Source organism: Motacilla alba, chromosome Z (assembly GCF_015832195.1).
Source record: "Motacilla alba alba isolate MOTALB_02 chromosome Z, Motacilla_alba_V1.0_pri, whole genome shotgun sequence".
Taxonomy (NCBI): domain Eukaryota; kingdom Metazoa; phylum Chordata; class Aves; order Passeriformes; family Motacillidae; genus Motacilla; species Motacilla alba.
In genome coordinates, this window is record NC_052046.1 from 3,000,522 (window position 1) to 3,016,096 (window position 15,575).

The following is a 15,575-nucleotide window of genomic DNA, read 5'->3' on the forward strand; positions in this document are numbered from 1 at the left end:
CTTGTGGCTCTCAGAAATTTGTGTGTTGATCAGTGACCAGTAATTTCATGGAGAAAGGTCAGGTTGTGGTTAAGACTGAGCAGATAAGCTTCTGGTTTTCATGAAAAACTCAGGAATTTAATATCTCTGAGGCCTCTGCCCATCTGTTGAAGTTGATCTGTGGTTATTGAAAAAGAATGTCAGGTAGCAGGACAAGCACAAAGTATGATCATGCAAGTCCTGTTTCCTTGGCTAAACACCACCATGGATAACTTTTGAAAGAAGCAAATTCAATGTACCTGGATTAATCTTATCTCTAGCAGTGATTTAGAAGCAATATACAGAATAACATGCAGGGAGAGTTCTGTGCTGGTGATGCACATCCAGAAACTTTTCCAGCATTACTGACTTCTGAACTTCTGATTTTGATAGCATCCTCCTCCACACAGCAGCAAATTCAAGTCAGCTGAAGAGATAAGGAGCTTATCTATTTTAAAGTTCTTTTTCTTTCCTCTTTCCTGCAGGTACTTCATCAGTTCAAAAGCTCAAGGCAAAAGGACATTCCTGGGAGAGATTCACCAAGTGGGGGGAGGAAAGAGCAAAATGCAAACACGGCTGATTCTCAGTGAATTGAAGCTTCCCCCAAAGGCTGTCACAAACAGGGACATGCACATCTAGCTTTGCTTCTTGGGATTCTTCTTCCTTATGCATCATATGCTAATTATCTCACCACTCTGCCTGCAACATTTGATTTGGCATTTTTCCTGCTTCTTGCTTGTAAATTTACATCAGAGAAGAGGTAGAGTGAAATTATTAATGAAAAATGTATCCACAGGTGTCTTTCCAAAGGAAGGGAGCAGGACTAGTGTGTGAAACAGATCCCGCTTTCAGATTTCCTTTTAACACATTTCCATTTAGTTCTGAACCACACTAATTTGCATAGGCAAGAGGATAAAAGCAGCAGCAAACATCTCAGCTGGTTCTGAATTTCCCCCCACAGACAGAATTATGTATCTGCTGTTCCTTTCTCTGTGTGGTTCTCTGAGGAGCAGACAGCGCCGCGTTCACTCGCCGCTCTTGGTTCTTTATTGTGGCATCCCAATAAGAGGATTCCCCTATGAACCAAGCCACAGCAGGTGGGATTTCTTTGAGAAAAACTCTCTAGAGCTGAGCTGCTGTAGAGAAAGAGGGACTAAATCAGCAGTAGAGGTGAATTAGTGGTGGACACAGCAGAGCTGGGTTAAAGTTTGGACTCTACAATCTCAGATTCCTTTTTCTTAATGACACAGCCTTAATGACTCTGTGATTCTGTGAATTGTGGCCTTAAACTCTTTGGTGTTTGGGCTGATTTTTGTGTGATGGAGCCCCCCCACATCACGACCACTGCATGCAGGAGCAATGAGGAGAAGGCAAGAGGACGTATTAACAATGTCACCAACAGCTGAGAGGAAACAGAGGAGTCATCACAGAATACCCCAAGTTGGAAGGGATCCACAAGGATCATTGAGTCCAGCTCCTGGCCCTGCACAGATGCCCCAAAAATCCCACCCTGTGCCTTAGAGCATTTTCCAAACTCTCCTGGGGTTCTGGCAGCCTTGGGGCTGTGACCATTCCCTGGAGAGCCTGGTCAGTGCCACACCACCCTCAGGATGAGGGATCTTTTCCTGATATCCAGCCTTAAGGATTTCCCTTTTTTGTTTGTATATAGGTGCCTGTCTAATCCTGCATCCAAAGAAAATTAATTGTTCAATAAATGGGAGATGCCCTACAGCAGTAAGATGGATGTCGAAGGTGGATTTGAACAGAGGAGGATGCATGAGAAGATCAGCTGAAAGCTGATGTGCTGCTTGGGAAAAAGGTGTAATTTTTTCTCACTGAGTTAGGAGGCACCTTTTTATAAGGCAGTGGCTACACACGGAACAACATCTAAATAAAAAAAAAAAATTAAAATGTTTTATTTAGTAAATATAGCAACAGGGGTGGGTGGCTGTTAGGTGATCACTGCTCTTCAGGTCTTAACATGTGAGCTCACCAGTGTGTCTAAAGCGCTCTGCTTTTGAAAGCTCAGTGTATGAATGTGCATAGTTGGAAAAAGGAATTTTTTTGGTCTGTCAATATTTTTTTTAAATTTTGTTCTTAGCCCAATGTACAGACAGTCATTCAGTGCTCCATTAAGTACTTTCTTCAATTTTATATTTGGAAGGTTATTTTTACTTTCTGACCAAAAGATTTTCTTTCTTTTTTTTTTTTAATCTGCCACAATTTGCTACTTATGAATATCCCAAAACTTTTCTTAAAAAAAATTATTAAAGAAGAAAATTCACTGAACTGCACCCCTATAAAAAAAGAATCAAGCAAGTGGAGAGAAAACCCCACCTTTCAGAAACATAAAATTTTTACTGCAACTGCAAATTTTCTTTCTTTCTTTCTTTCTTTCTTTCTTTCTTTCTTTCTTTCTTTCTTTCTTTCTTTCTTTCTTTCTTTCTTTCTTTCTTTCTTTCTTTCTTTCTTTCTTTCTTTCTTTCTTTCTTTCTTTCTTTCTTTCTTTCTTTCTTTCTTTCTTTCCTTTCTTTCTTTCTTTCTTTCTTTCTTTCTTTCTTTCTTTCTTTCTTTCTTTCTTTCTTTCTTTCTTTCTTTCTTTCTTTCTTTCTTTCTTTCTTTCTTTCTTTCTTTCTTTCTTTCTTTCTTTTCTTTCTTTTCTTTCTTTCTTTCTTTCTTTCTTTCTTTCTTTCTTTCTTTCTTTCTTTTCTTCTTAGCTGAGTATTTCCCTGTAGCACTGTATTCTGCTTTTCAGCTACAGGGCAATAGAGTATCCTTGGGATTTTTTTTTCTTGCTCCAAAAAGCCCCTCAACAACCTGATTGAATCTTGCAGTGGACCCATGGCTTCAAAAAAACCCAACTCTAATATAATTTCCAAATGCTCTTGACAATTCTAGAACTTCTGCATTTCACTGAAATCCTTTTGAGCCATATTGGGTACAGCAGAGCTGTTGGTGAAACAGGAGCTGTATAATTACAACACACTCATCCTTGAAAATGCAGGCAGATGTGGGGAGGGGTTCTCCATTTGTGTCATTGAAATACCATTGCAAATTACCTCCGAGTTAACTACATTTAGACACAAGTACAGGGGAAAAAAAAAACCTTCCTTGATAATGACAAGACAAAAAAATCCATAAAAAGGAAATAAAGATGACATGCTTCTTTTTTTCCATGACATACATTTTTTACATGGCTTAGGGGCTTTGCTTCCTGAGAGTTTACGTCGTCGTCAACTGTCAGGGCCCTTCCATGCATGATTTATGTATGCATAATAAAGACATCGTGGTTGAGGGACTGATCTGTGATTTCCAACAGCTTTGAAACTAACCGCAATAAAATATACAGTGCATGAATAATATAGGGTTTAGTTTAAAAAAAGATCAAATTTTGAAAAATGGGAAGCATATTTATTTTCAGTTGCTTCATCTGCTCTTTCATTTTTTTTATTTCACCCCCCCAGGTCGAGTTGAATGACAGCTTTTAAGAGAGACAGGCCTAAGTTTTCCAGCCTTTGGAATCTTTTAAGGGATTGTTTAAGTCATCTCAGTTCAGATTTAGGACAGGCTGTGAAGGTGTTGGAGCTTGAATTTGAATCAGCTCTCCCTAAAATATCATGGGACATCCCACACGGTTTTTGCAGCGAGCTGGCGTGCTGCTAACCCTGACTGCTGTGCTGTTTGCCAGGAGTGTCAAGAGGCCATCAGCAGGGATGAGCAGAGCCGTGGGAGCTCTCAGGCCACCACCACTGGTGAGCTGTGCTGAAATCATCTCACACAGCTCATTAGCCCACGTGCTTCCCTGCTTGGCCTGGCCAACAGGGCTCGGCTGGGAGGTGGCTGTCCCCATGCTGTTGTTGGGTGTTTGCAGCACAGGACAAATGCACTGGGCAGAGAACACCTCCCTACCCAAGATCTCTCTGACAGATGGCTGGATGAAAGGAACCTTTTCGTTTTCTGTGACAAAATGGCTGGATGCAGAGAGTCAGTAATTTGGATGGAATTCCATAGGAAGCCTGTGCTTACCAGTCCCTAGTTCCCACACTCTTGTCCGTGCCCATGAAATTATCCACTTTATAATGATGGAACCTCATCAGGTATCTAGGGAAATTTTACTCCTTCTGTGTTGCAGTCACATTTCAAAATTTGCCTCTGTTCAGGTTAATGAATTGAAATGGAGGATTAGATGTTGCTTAATGGCAACAAGAACATGACAAAGGTGCAAAACCCTTCAGGAGTTGTCTCCAAATGTACATTAAAGTTCTAATTTGGCTCTGCAAGTAGTGAAGGCGGACAGAGGTTCTTCATAGCCTCAGAACCTATTTTAATTACCCCCTCCCTGGGTAATTATTAACAAGGGAGGAGAGGACTGCCTGAGAGCGTGAATGCTAATGGGTTCCCCTGAGAGTGTGAGTCCAGAACATCAAGGAACATATGATGGGCTAACAGCCTCTCCCACAAGCTGCTGCTGGCTTGGAGGTGGGATGCTGCACTTGAGATGCCAGTGATATTCCTCGATGACTTGAGGACTAAACCACGTCTTTATAAAAGCAAAGCTGTTCTTGTACTGAAATATTAAATGGGAAGGGAGATTGTGTCGCTAAAACTTGGGCTTTTGACACAGTCAAATGCTGTCAGAGCAAATAAGGGAAGGAAGGTGGAAAGAGGATCTGAAGGATGTGAGAGCTGTGTCATCACCACTGGTTAGGGTTTTGCTTTTTAATAAGAGCTGGGCAAGTGATCTGTTAATTGGAGGGAGGCCTCATGACAAACCAGAGAAGGGAAACCAGCTCATATTTCTGCCATATCAAGGCCTGTAAAAAAAAAAAAAAAAAAAGCCCAGACACTTGTGGTACTAAATGTGAATCCATACCACCACCAAAAAAAAAAAAAAAAAAATCAGGTCCTGAGATGTTATCTCAGGTCTATCACATTAGGTATTAGATCATTAACTAAGGTTATTATGCAAAATCATGCACCTCCCTGTTAGGTGGTCCAAGGGTCAGACAAAATTCACCTTTGAATGAGCTGTGATGAGTAGGCACTGATGTTAAAAAAGAATGTATTTATTGTTTTATTTGTTTGAGAAACCATTTAAAACCAGTTCTGCTGTGCTAGGAGGGAATTTAACACATTAACTGCCAGAGCAGAGGGTGGCATCAGAAGTAATTCTTCCACTTTCTCAGGTGTTTTCCCCTGAGGTCATCCTTCCATCAAAAAGCAGTCTGAGGAAAAGTCTTTGCATAGAGATGGCATTGGAATATGAAAACATTATTTCTTTGGTAGCCAGTTTGATCTGAAAGTAACTAAAATGGTAATTTACATTTGTTGGTTTTGCCACATTTTATGCATTGTGTTCACAAGGCTCTTCTTTTCAACCTTTTCCAACTTACCATTTAGAATGAGAGCAGGCTGGTGTTAATCCCAGCTAAAACCAACCTATGAGCCACCAGGTGAGGCTGGTCCCATTATTGCCATTCAGCCTCTTTCCCACTGGTGGACCCTCTGGGAAGCCCCATGGAGCCAGGGTGAAACTCGAGGCAGTATTTGGGAACCTGTTTGTCCCTGGCCAGTACACAGGAACATTGGGTTATTCAGAGGTACACAGAGGCATGATGTGATGACAAGTGGGCCCATGGACTGCCCCAGACTGGTGTCTGGGCATGCTTATCACCATATGGGCTATATCTTTTTCTCCTCTGCATTTCACACAGCGAGGGTGGCTTGGGTTCTCTCTCATAATCAAGCTGCTGGGGGTGTCTGTAAGACAGTTATTTCTAGTGAGAGATTTGAGAGAGTGCTTTGATAGGCTGCCTGGAGGAGGACTGATAAGGCCAAATGACCTTTGTGAACAAGTAAAACCTGGTGCATTATTTTCTAGAAGCTATCTATGTATGGGCTCTTTGGATCTCGGTATAGAGAGAAACCAAACTGCCTCTGGAACCATCCCTGGCATCTTGGCTAGTTAGTGTCCTGGGCTTAATGAATTTGCACTCATCACCAAATTCGCTGGGCTTTTGGGCTTTAAGTTCACAAAGCTGAGGTACTGGCATGGTGGAGACATGACTCTGGATGTTGACAGGGTGAAAAACATAAAGGTCCCTTCCAGCTCTGGATACAGTGTGAGCCTGTGAAGTGCTGGCATCTGGCAGGGTGCACATGTCTGTGTGCACACAGAGGGGTGGCAGTGCTGAGGGCTCATGCTGTGAGCTGGATCATGCTGTCATGGTCCCCCCACAAGTCACACAGTACTGATTTAGGCAATTCTGCCTCCCCTGTGCTGCTGCTCTCCCTAACAAAGGCACAGTGCTGCTGCCTTCTCCCATTCTGCCTTCTGCAGCTGTCACCACCTCATGCCAAGAGTTCAACATTAGGAGTGTTTTGAGCTAAAAAGTCCTGCTCAGATGATCATGCTTATATCAACTGAAAGGCTTTCAAAGCATTCCATCTTAGCCAAAATATGTGGTACACACCATGAGTCAAATCATCCCCCTTATAGTCATCTATGAAGAGTTATTTTTTTCAAACTGAGCTTTTCCATTATAATTTTCTTCCATTCTTGTTTCAGCTCACTAAGCATTAACCACCATGACCTACTGCATAAACCCAAACCATATTAAACAGCTTAGGTTTATAGCCAAATCCTATCACCCTATTTGGGGAATGGCCACAGTGCTTAGTTGTTTCTATAGTTCCGTGGTTTGGGGCTTTTTTTGGACAAAGTCAAATCTTTACTTGACTGAAACATTTTGAATGTATTTAACATCACACCGCTAAAGCAAAACACATAGAAGGAACCAATCCATTTGTTTAAGAACAGTACAATATTAAAAAAAACATAAACCTCAAACCTATCTGCAATATAGGTCCAAAATGTGTAAAAGGAACAGACAAGTTTTTATGAACTAGCTTATATATCTGTGTGTATTTATGTCAGAACATAGGAAATGGTCTCCACCTTTCAATTTACTTGTGGCTCAATATAATCATGTGCTTTCCCATGGATAAGAACCCACTGCTCCTAGCAGAGCTGCCAGCAAGCTGATGTAGTAAAGAACATTTTTGAATATCATTGTTTTAGTTTGCAAAGGAAAAGGCATTGGAAGGCGAGGAGGAGGAAAAGCCTCATAGGGTGATATAAACAAAAGGATACAAAGCAAGTCTGAAAAGTCAGACAAATCATCATCAGCCAGGGTAATTCTGAGCAGTGTCTCCACAGAACCATACCTGTGCTTGGGGCTGTGGGATGTTTTCATTAGTAATCCAGGATTAGGTTTAAAGTCACTGCTGATAGAATTTGCAGCTGATGAAGATTGGTAGAAGTATAAATAACTGCAGGGTCCATGGAAAGGAGATCACTGGTGAGGTTCAGCTTGTTTGGGCAGCACATTTTAACAGAGCCGAAGGCAATGCAGTCCATGCAGGAATGCAGAATGCAGATTCTGTTACTGTCAAACAGTTATGGAATTTCATACATGGGAAAGGGACAACTTTCCTGCAGGCAAGGAATGTGAGGGATGCCTATATGGGACAGATCATGGTGGGTGAGTAACTCAACCTGAGCTCCATGCCTTGCTGTGGCTCTCAGCATTCCTAATTTTTCCAGGGCATGTAGAGATCTCTGAATGGAGAAGGGTGATTGGTCTGATGGCAGGAGGAATGTCCCAGAAGAGGTGTCTGACCTTGGTCTGAAGGGTACCTTCTAGCCCCACATCAGGAGTACTGCTCTGTTGTGTAAAGCATCTTGTGTCCTGGACAAAAATTGCGAAATGAGAGTTAGGAAGCTCAAGCCGCAGTGATTATGCCTTCCCAGCAATACATTGTGGAAGTATTTTAATTAAAATCTTGACTAAATGATACAGTCAGTGAGCTAGGAACATGATGTAAATATGATGTGTTGAATTCCTAAATGGGTGAGTATGAATGATATTTCTTGGAAGATGCAGATGATGCAGCGCACAAAGAATTAGTCACTGCTGTAGGTGATGCTGAGGAGCTGAGCCTGTTTGGAGCTTCTCCCTGTGATCCAGAGATCAAATTGCCAGCAAAGATCTTGAAGCAGACAGGAACCTCTCTCTGACCACGAGTTCAGGGCAGGAGGACTCCACTAAGGGTTGAACATCATTCTATATCTAGGAAAGTCAAAGAAGTCTACCTACCTCATTGGTTACACCATTCTACATGCTTTTGCAAGATTCTGATTAATTCCATTATTTGACTCATTCAACTTTTGAGTTTTGTCCACCTCTTTTTATCTTACTGCCTTTAGACAGCTAAACTTATCTGAAGGCCCAGCCCCCACTAATACAGGAAAAAAATTGCTCCTACTCCTATGGCTATTAGCCTGCAGATCCAATGTGCATCAACAGCTACAGATCTATAATGTTTAGATGTTCTAAGTGCTCCATGAACACTGTAAATACTGTTCTTCATGCCTTTTAATGTTAAAAGTCATGGTTCTTTGTTATATGCATATTCCCCCTTCAATAGAATGTCATTGCAGCCCTACACCTGTGTGCGAAGTCAGCATGGTTCAAATGGTAATTCCACATGCATTCCAGTTTGTTTTGTATTAAAAATGTAAAAAAAAAAAAAAAGGGTAATTAAAAACAAAAGGAGAAATCTCAGAAAAACAGAAGGGCAGAAGAATAAAATGCCAAGGATGAGACACCTTTCAGACTCAAATGGACAAGGAGAAGATGGAGAGGTAATTTGACTACTGGGGAAATATTTGTGTGGAGAGAAGAACCCATTTAGAAGAGGGTTCTTTCATAAGACAGGGAAGGACCAGCATGATTTAGAGTGAGGAAGATTACAAGTCAGAACAAACTGCTAGGAAAAGCAGCATGCTCTCTATTTCACCCTTCCTTTAAATCAAGGCTGAATCTCTCTCTCTCTTGGAGGAGAATTTTCACAGGACATCAATTGCTGGAATCAATCTCAGGAACAGTTGAGTGAAACTTAATAACCTGTGACATAGGTGCTCTGAGCAAGATGATCCCTTTGGCCCTAAAGTCCCCACATCCTAGGGATGAGGAAGATAAGAATTATACAGCAATGGGAACAGCACCAGGGAGTAAATAAAGGAGGGGCAGAGCAATGATGTCTGAGCAGTCAGGATGAGCAGTGCCGTATCATTCCCTTTTTACACCTAGATGTCAGCTGGATGTTAAGTGGATGTTTTGGGACCATGAGGGTGGCATAAAGCCTTTGTAAATGGAGTAGGTGCACACAAACATCACTGCTTTACCAGGGTCCTTTGATGATCTCTCCTTTCCATACTTGTTGCTCCAGAAGGTGCTCTGTCCACAGAGAAATTACATTAAACAACGACCCTATTCTGTGTATGTACGCTGGGATTCCCTTTTGGCTCAGCTGGTATCTTGTTTTTGCCAATCAGGATATGGCATTTCAGGAGCAGAAGCTATTTTACCAAGCCTTAGCTCAGCTCATGGTTTACTGCAAATATTGACGGTTTACGATGTGGAGGTTTTATTGCTGAAATTTTTTGCTGGGCTGTTACTCGACTTCAGTAATGAATGCCAGCCTGCTTGCTTATTTATTTATTTATTTATTTATTTATTTATTTATTTACTTACTTATGTATTTATTTAGCTACTTACTTATTTTAAGCAGAGCGAACAAGTTTCACAAGAATTATGTGTCATAGGGAGGTGTCTCAGCTAATTTGAAGTAGCAAATTGTGAGAGCAGGAAACCTCAGCATGGGAATTAAATTTTATAAGAGAGACACAAAGTGCAGTATGTTCTCATTATGGTGGAAGACTGTACTGAGACAAAGAACTGCTGCACCAGGGAATGATCAAGTCCCACCCAATCCCTAGCAAAAAATCTTATTTGTTCCAAAGAAGGGAAATCCTTCCTCATCTGCAGCTGACTGGGAGTATCACATATCCCTGAAATGAATGGTGCAATCACTAGAAACAGGATGCTTCCCTCACACTTTAAAATACACCCAGAAGGCTTTTCTGATCCCAGTTCTTCCTCTGGAAACTAATATTTGTGATGAGACCTATCAAAATTGTCAGTTATCAGGAGAGAGATATCCCCTGCCAGCCTACCAGATAAGTTTTTAGAAAAAGCACATCCACACCTGAATATTGATGAATCTTATTTTTGCTGAGTTATTTTCCTATCTGGCAGTGAGTGCTTCATTACTGCTCATGCTTATTTCTCATTGAAATAACTTTCCTACCTCCTTAAGTGCGAGAGGGTTAATGTTTAAATGAATACTGGATGTCCTGCAAAATAAAGTCTTATTTGAAATGCTAAATTATCTTTGTCATGTGGAACCTCTCTGAACTTCATAATTAAAAAGGGAGGAAAAGAAAACAGAGGAGACCAGAGAAATCCCAATCTCCAGGGGTTTTTAAAATTCTTTATTGCAAAGGACCACGTATTCCTGCACTAGAGCAATTTTTTTGGTAAGAGAAAATACTGTTGATATTTTTCTGAGAATATTTGACATTTTTCCTTGTGAGATGAAGGTCAAACACTGTGCAGGCAACATTCCTTCCCCACCCATCACCAGACACTGAGCTCCCAGACACATCTCTGCTCCCAGAACTGACTCCTCAGAGCTCAAACCTGGAGAACAAACCCTGCTATGGCTCCAATGCTCCAGCTCTTCCTGGACATGGAGTTTTGTGTAACCCAAACCTTACATCCCTGTTGTATGATTTCCCTGTCAGCCCTTTCTCACACACTAAAAGGGCTGGGAATGACAGCACCACCTCTTAAAACATGTAATATTGTCTTTCTTGACCCACACTGCGTGTTCCCTGCTCGCACAAGTGAGCATTCGTCCTGGTTTGCCAAAGCAGGAGCAGAAGCCTCCAGTATTGTCCTTCTGACATTGACCAATGCTAGACAACCAGATGGTTAAAAAAAAAAAGTCTTTACCAACCTTGGAGGCACTGATGTGGTACGATACCAGCTGACACCAGCTGTTGATTACCTAAACCTTGCAATTTTTATTTTCCTTAATGTACATCAGCTGCAGAGCTTGCTGTCACATAACATTTACAACTGTCTAATCTCTGCATTCTCCTTCAAATCAGGAGTTTGTCTCAATAACAATCTATGATTTGGCAAATAAATTATATCACACATTAGGATACTTGTGTCAATCTTTAAAATGCAGTCACAGAAGCCCTCGGAGGGCTACATAATGTGTAGATGAACAAATTCACTTAGAAGTATCATTCCTGTACACATATTTGTGAGAGATCCTTTATTTACTCAGCTGAATCAGGAAAAATAATTGTGCATTGTAATTTTTTTATCTTTAGAAGCTGTATAATATATGCCAAACCAAACATGTAACTTATCCATCTTTAATAGCGTTCTTTGTGCCATATAACTGAACAGTAGCTGCTTTGTCAAGTGACCAAGAAATTAGACTCTGGCAAAACAGGGGTTTTCATCAGCATATGACCTTAAGATAACATTTACATTTCAGGAGATGCTGTTCCAGTCAGAACAGAACTGCAGGGCAAATTCACATCTCTGAATACTCATGGAGGCATCTGACAGAAAAGCTAATAAACGCGCGAGATTAGTACAGTTTTATTTTCCATAAATCTGGGACATGTTCAGCAATGTCAAACGGGTTCTTGTGCCTTTATACGAATAAATAAACCCGAGCTTACTCTGAAGCTCAGAAGTGAGGTGGAATTCATTTAGCTCATTACCATTTAAATGATAGATGGACAGGGTAAACTCTTTTCTTTTGAGGCTGGGGATGGACAATGAGGAGAGCAAAGCAGTGGTATTACATAAATTTGGGCTCCCAGGCTTGGATGATTGGACTCAGATGTTTCCTAGGAAATTATTTGCTCCAAAAGGGCTCTTTGGTTACTTACAGGTATAGCAATCATATTTAAAATGTTTTTACTCACAGGCAGGCTCCTATATCTTCAGTCACATAGGATTTACTGGAGGGTTTATCCTTGGGCTGCTCTGTTGGGCGCAGAGAATTCAGGTGGGTGTTTTCAGAGAGTTAGGCTGCCAAGATATACAGAGGAAAAAACAACATGTTTAGAGGAGAAATATTTTGCTTTTGCCATTCTGGCTATAATTTATTTCCAACTTTTGCAGTAGGTCCTTTTTTGCCTCTCCTAAGTTGAAGAGAAATTTGAAGGGGAGAGAGGGAACAGGTAGGTTTTTTGTCTGCTCTTTTATTCCATGAGAAAAGGAGGTACCTGGGCAGCTGAGAATAAGAAGGTAAAATCTTCATGCTTAGCCTAGAATCAGTAAGAAAGAAATATTTCAGTATTCTGTAAATTAACTCAGTCCTCTGTCAGCCAAATTCCATTGAAAAGAAGGAATACAATAGTAACACGTTCATTATTGTCTTATTTAAAAGTGAATAGAAAGAGCCCCCAAAACAGATGAGACAATAGGAGATTTTCTGTGTGACACTTATGCTGCAAAATCACAGATGACTTGCTTTATTCCTGGGTTTCTTGTAAACTTGAAGCTTGATGTAAACTCTCCAAAAGCTTTCAGAGCACCCACAGGTCTCTTCTCACAGTTTCAGTCAGAGTTATGGGTAACTGTGGTGTGTATAGAGCTGTGACAAGGTTCTGATGTTGGCATCAGAACTCCATCAGACTCCTTTGGTGACATGAGAAGAAGGATGGAGATAATAGGAAGATAGATATAATAATAGAAGCATGTGATATAATTCATCATCCATGTCTTTTCCAGTTTTTCACATCTGAAACCTGATTTCTGCATCAACCTTGCTTTTTTTTTTTTTTTTTTCCCTGCTTACTTCCTTATTTCTGGTCATTTCACATCCCTCCTGCATTTCAGACCTCACCCAGGATGAAGATGAATATGGCCTGGGCTACTCAGGGAGAGCACATCCTCTCCTATTTCCTAGACTTCCCTTCAACTGGGAAAAATGCAAATAAGAAGTTGTTTATTTTTTTTTTTCCTTGTCCAGGAATAACTCTTACACCACCATAACTTATAAAAAGAAAATACAATAGATATAACCTGCCACAGCATCAAATAATCTTGGGCATCCATTGATGTCTGCCTAGAAATATACAGAATCCAAGCCCATGAGTGGTGCTCTGCTCACTCTCACACATACTTTGAGCCTAAACTGGGACAGCCAGTTGCACAAAGAGAGCCAGTGTTGAAAAGGGAGATGTACCTACTTGTGTAGCTCTTGCAAAGTGACTGGTGACACTGGGAACCCTAGCTCTGAGACTGCAAATATGGTTTTAGTCTTACTTTTTACTGTTTATGAGGAATCCAAAGCTTTCTCACTTTAGACTTGAGAGTACGAGAAAACTTAAGAAAAGGCAGAAAGGTGGAAGGGGCGAGTAGGATAGTAAAAGCAATAGGATGATCCTTAATTGCCTTTTTTTTTGTGAGACAGATAGTGTCAGCATGAGCACGAGGAGGAATTTGGGTGAAATAAAGGTTGCATGAATAGTCATCCTGAATACCAGAGGCTGCTATGTAAGCAGATTGATAGTACTGGTGGATCTCTGCCAGTGATTAAGGGGAATTAGATGCAAAAAGGGCACTAAAGCAGAATCACTGGGCCCTCCCAAGCAGCATTTAGGGTAGATTGGATGTGTCAGCAGACACTGTCTTGGGGGGTTGTTGTGTTTGACACCCAGCCCAGGAGGAGGACCAGAGCAGGAAGGGCTGGGGGCTGGATTGGTGGTGCTTGTCTGGACGGTTCTGCGGGGAGAAACATGACAGAGAATTGTAGATGTGGTGGAGATGGGTGTATTTTTCTCATTAATAATTTTTAAAATAAAAGAATCCTGTGTTACTTTTCATTGCCTCAGATGTGGACAGAGCCACCTGCTGCAGAAGAGTGTACCCCAAGTGTCTCTAAATTGAGTCCCTGTTTCCTGGGTCCCCCTTTACAGCATTAAGGGAACTCCAACAGGGTCACGTTCTCCAAAGGGCTCTGAGGCCTTTTCTTCCCTCTTTCTTGGCCTGGAATAGCCTAAATTTGTTAACACAAACAAAATACAGTGCCAGCGGCATTCCTTTTGGAAGGGCTTTAGTGGGTGAGGTTGGGATTTCCACTGACAAAGGAAGTTTTCTGAGAGGAGTTAGTTGATGTGCAAGCTTGTTAGCGGCTTGGCTTTTTGTTGTTCTCATCTGCTGGCAGTCTCTCTCTTACTTCTCCCCACAATTTAGGAGTCTACAGCAGGAATACTTTAAGACACACAAATTAAATGAGATGAAAAAAAGTGTTAACAATATATACAGAGATTGGAGGGGACAGAGGGAAGATGAACAGAGGGGACTTTTTACTCCTACAGCACCACAGAACGAAAACATCTGTTTCCAGTTGACTCACATTCCTAAGGATGTGCTAGTCCTTGATCAAACCCAACCAGTAGATCTTGCCTGAGCTGTGGGGTTTATATCAGCATTATATATCTGGCTCATGGGCAGCCTTCACTGGCCAGGTAGCTAACAGAAATGAAGTATTTGCTTTTCTTTATTTTATTTTAAGGAGCTAGGCTGCATTTGCAAACAACGAATTACGTTTCTCCACTGTTGACAATTGCAATAGTTCTTGTGGATGCCTCATTGCTCTGGGCTTGGACCTCAGCCACTGTGCTATTGCCTCTGTGCCCACCTTTCAATTGCTTTTCATCATCCATCCATCCATCCCCCTGATTCCCTGGCAGAGAAGCCTGGAGTTAGGCAGGCATGCGGCACTTCGCTGTGCTGCAAGTGTCTTTATTTTTGTTGGCTGGGGAAAAGCTGCTGGTCTCAGTTTCTTTTAAAATATTTTGTGCTAAAGAGAGGAAAGGAAGCTGAACTGCAGAGCCTGGGAGCTTCATTCACTACTAAGCTTAACTTCTTCAGGTCAGCTGCCAACAGCTACCAACACTGTGTCTTCCAGCATCTGGTGTTGGAGAGTGATTTGGTAAAGCCCTCCATCACGTGCCTCCCTCTAAGCCCATGAGCTGTCCTCCTGATTTCAGTGAGACTATTCAAATCACTCACAAGCCTCAGCTGTAAATGGAGGTGGCAAATGGAAACAAAATGAAATATAGAGGTGTTTTCCTTTTTATGCGTTGCCCACAGGAGGAATGACTTTGTTGATGCTGACAGGTCCTGCAAGCACAATATAATTCCTTAAAAACATATATCATTGAAAACCCTCTTGTTTGGCTTCTGAGGAATGAACAAATGGGTTTTCAGGCAAAAGGTTAGAATTTGCTCTCTCGTTTTTGCCATGGACCACACTCAGACTAGGATTACTCTAAGCAGCATGTGGAAGGTGTAATTGAATAGCATATTACAAGCTGAGGTCTGGAAATGTTTTTCAATTTAACTTGGGCAAAAAGCACTGTTTTTTCAGGCCAGCAGAGCAGTATCTCATCACCTTTCCTTGCACCCAGCACATATCCACAGGTGGATCAAATGGAGCCTACTTCCAGGAAAGAATTCAAACTTTCATGCTGGGCAGGAGCTGAAATGCCTCCATTGCTTTTCTGCCTTGTCTAGCATAATCTCTGTGTAAACCCATACTTGAACTCT

General features: G+C 41.4%; 1 long non-coding RNA gene across 1 annotated transcript in view; it reads right to left on the reverse strand.

Annotated features, from left to right (window-relative positions):
- LOC119695837 overlaps positions 1-15,575 on the reverse strand; it is a 260,999-nt gene that overhangs the window by 70,528 nt on the left and 174,896 nt on the right. Inside the window, exon 3 of the long non-coding RNA XR_005255405.1 lies at positions 11,939-12,044. This is a non-coding gene — a long non-coding RNA (uncharacterized LOC119695837). The remainder of the gene's footprint in view (positions 1-11,938; positions 12,045-15,575) is intronic.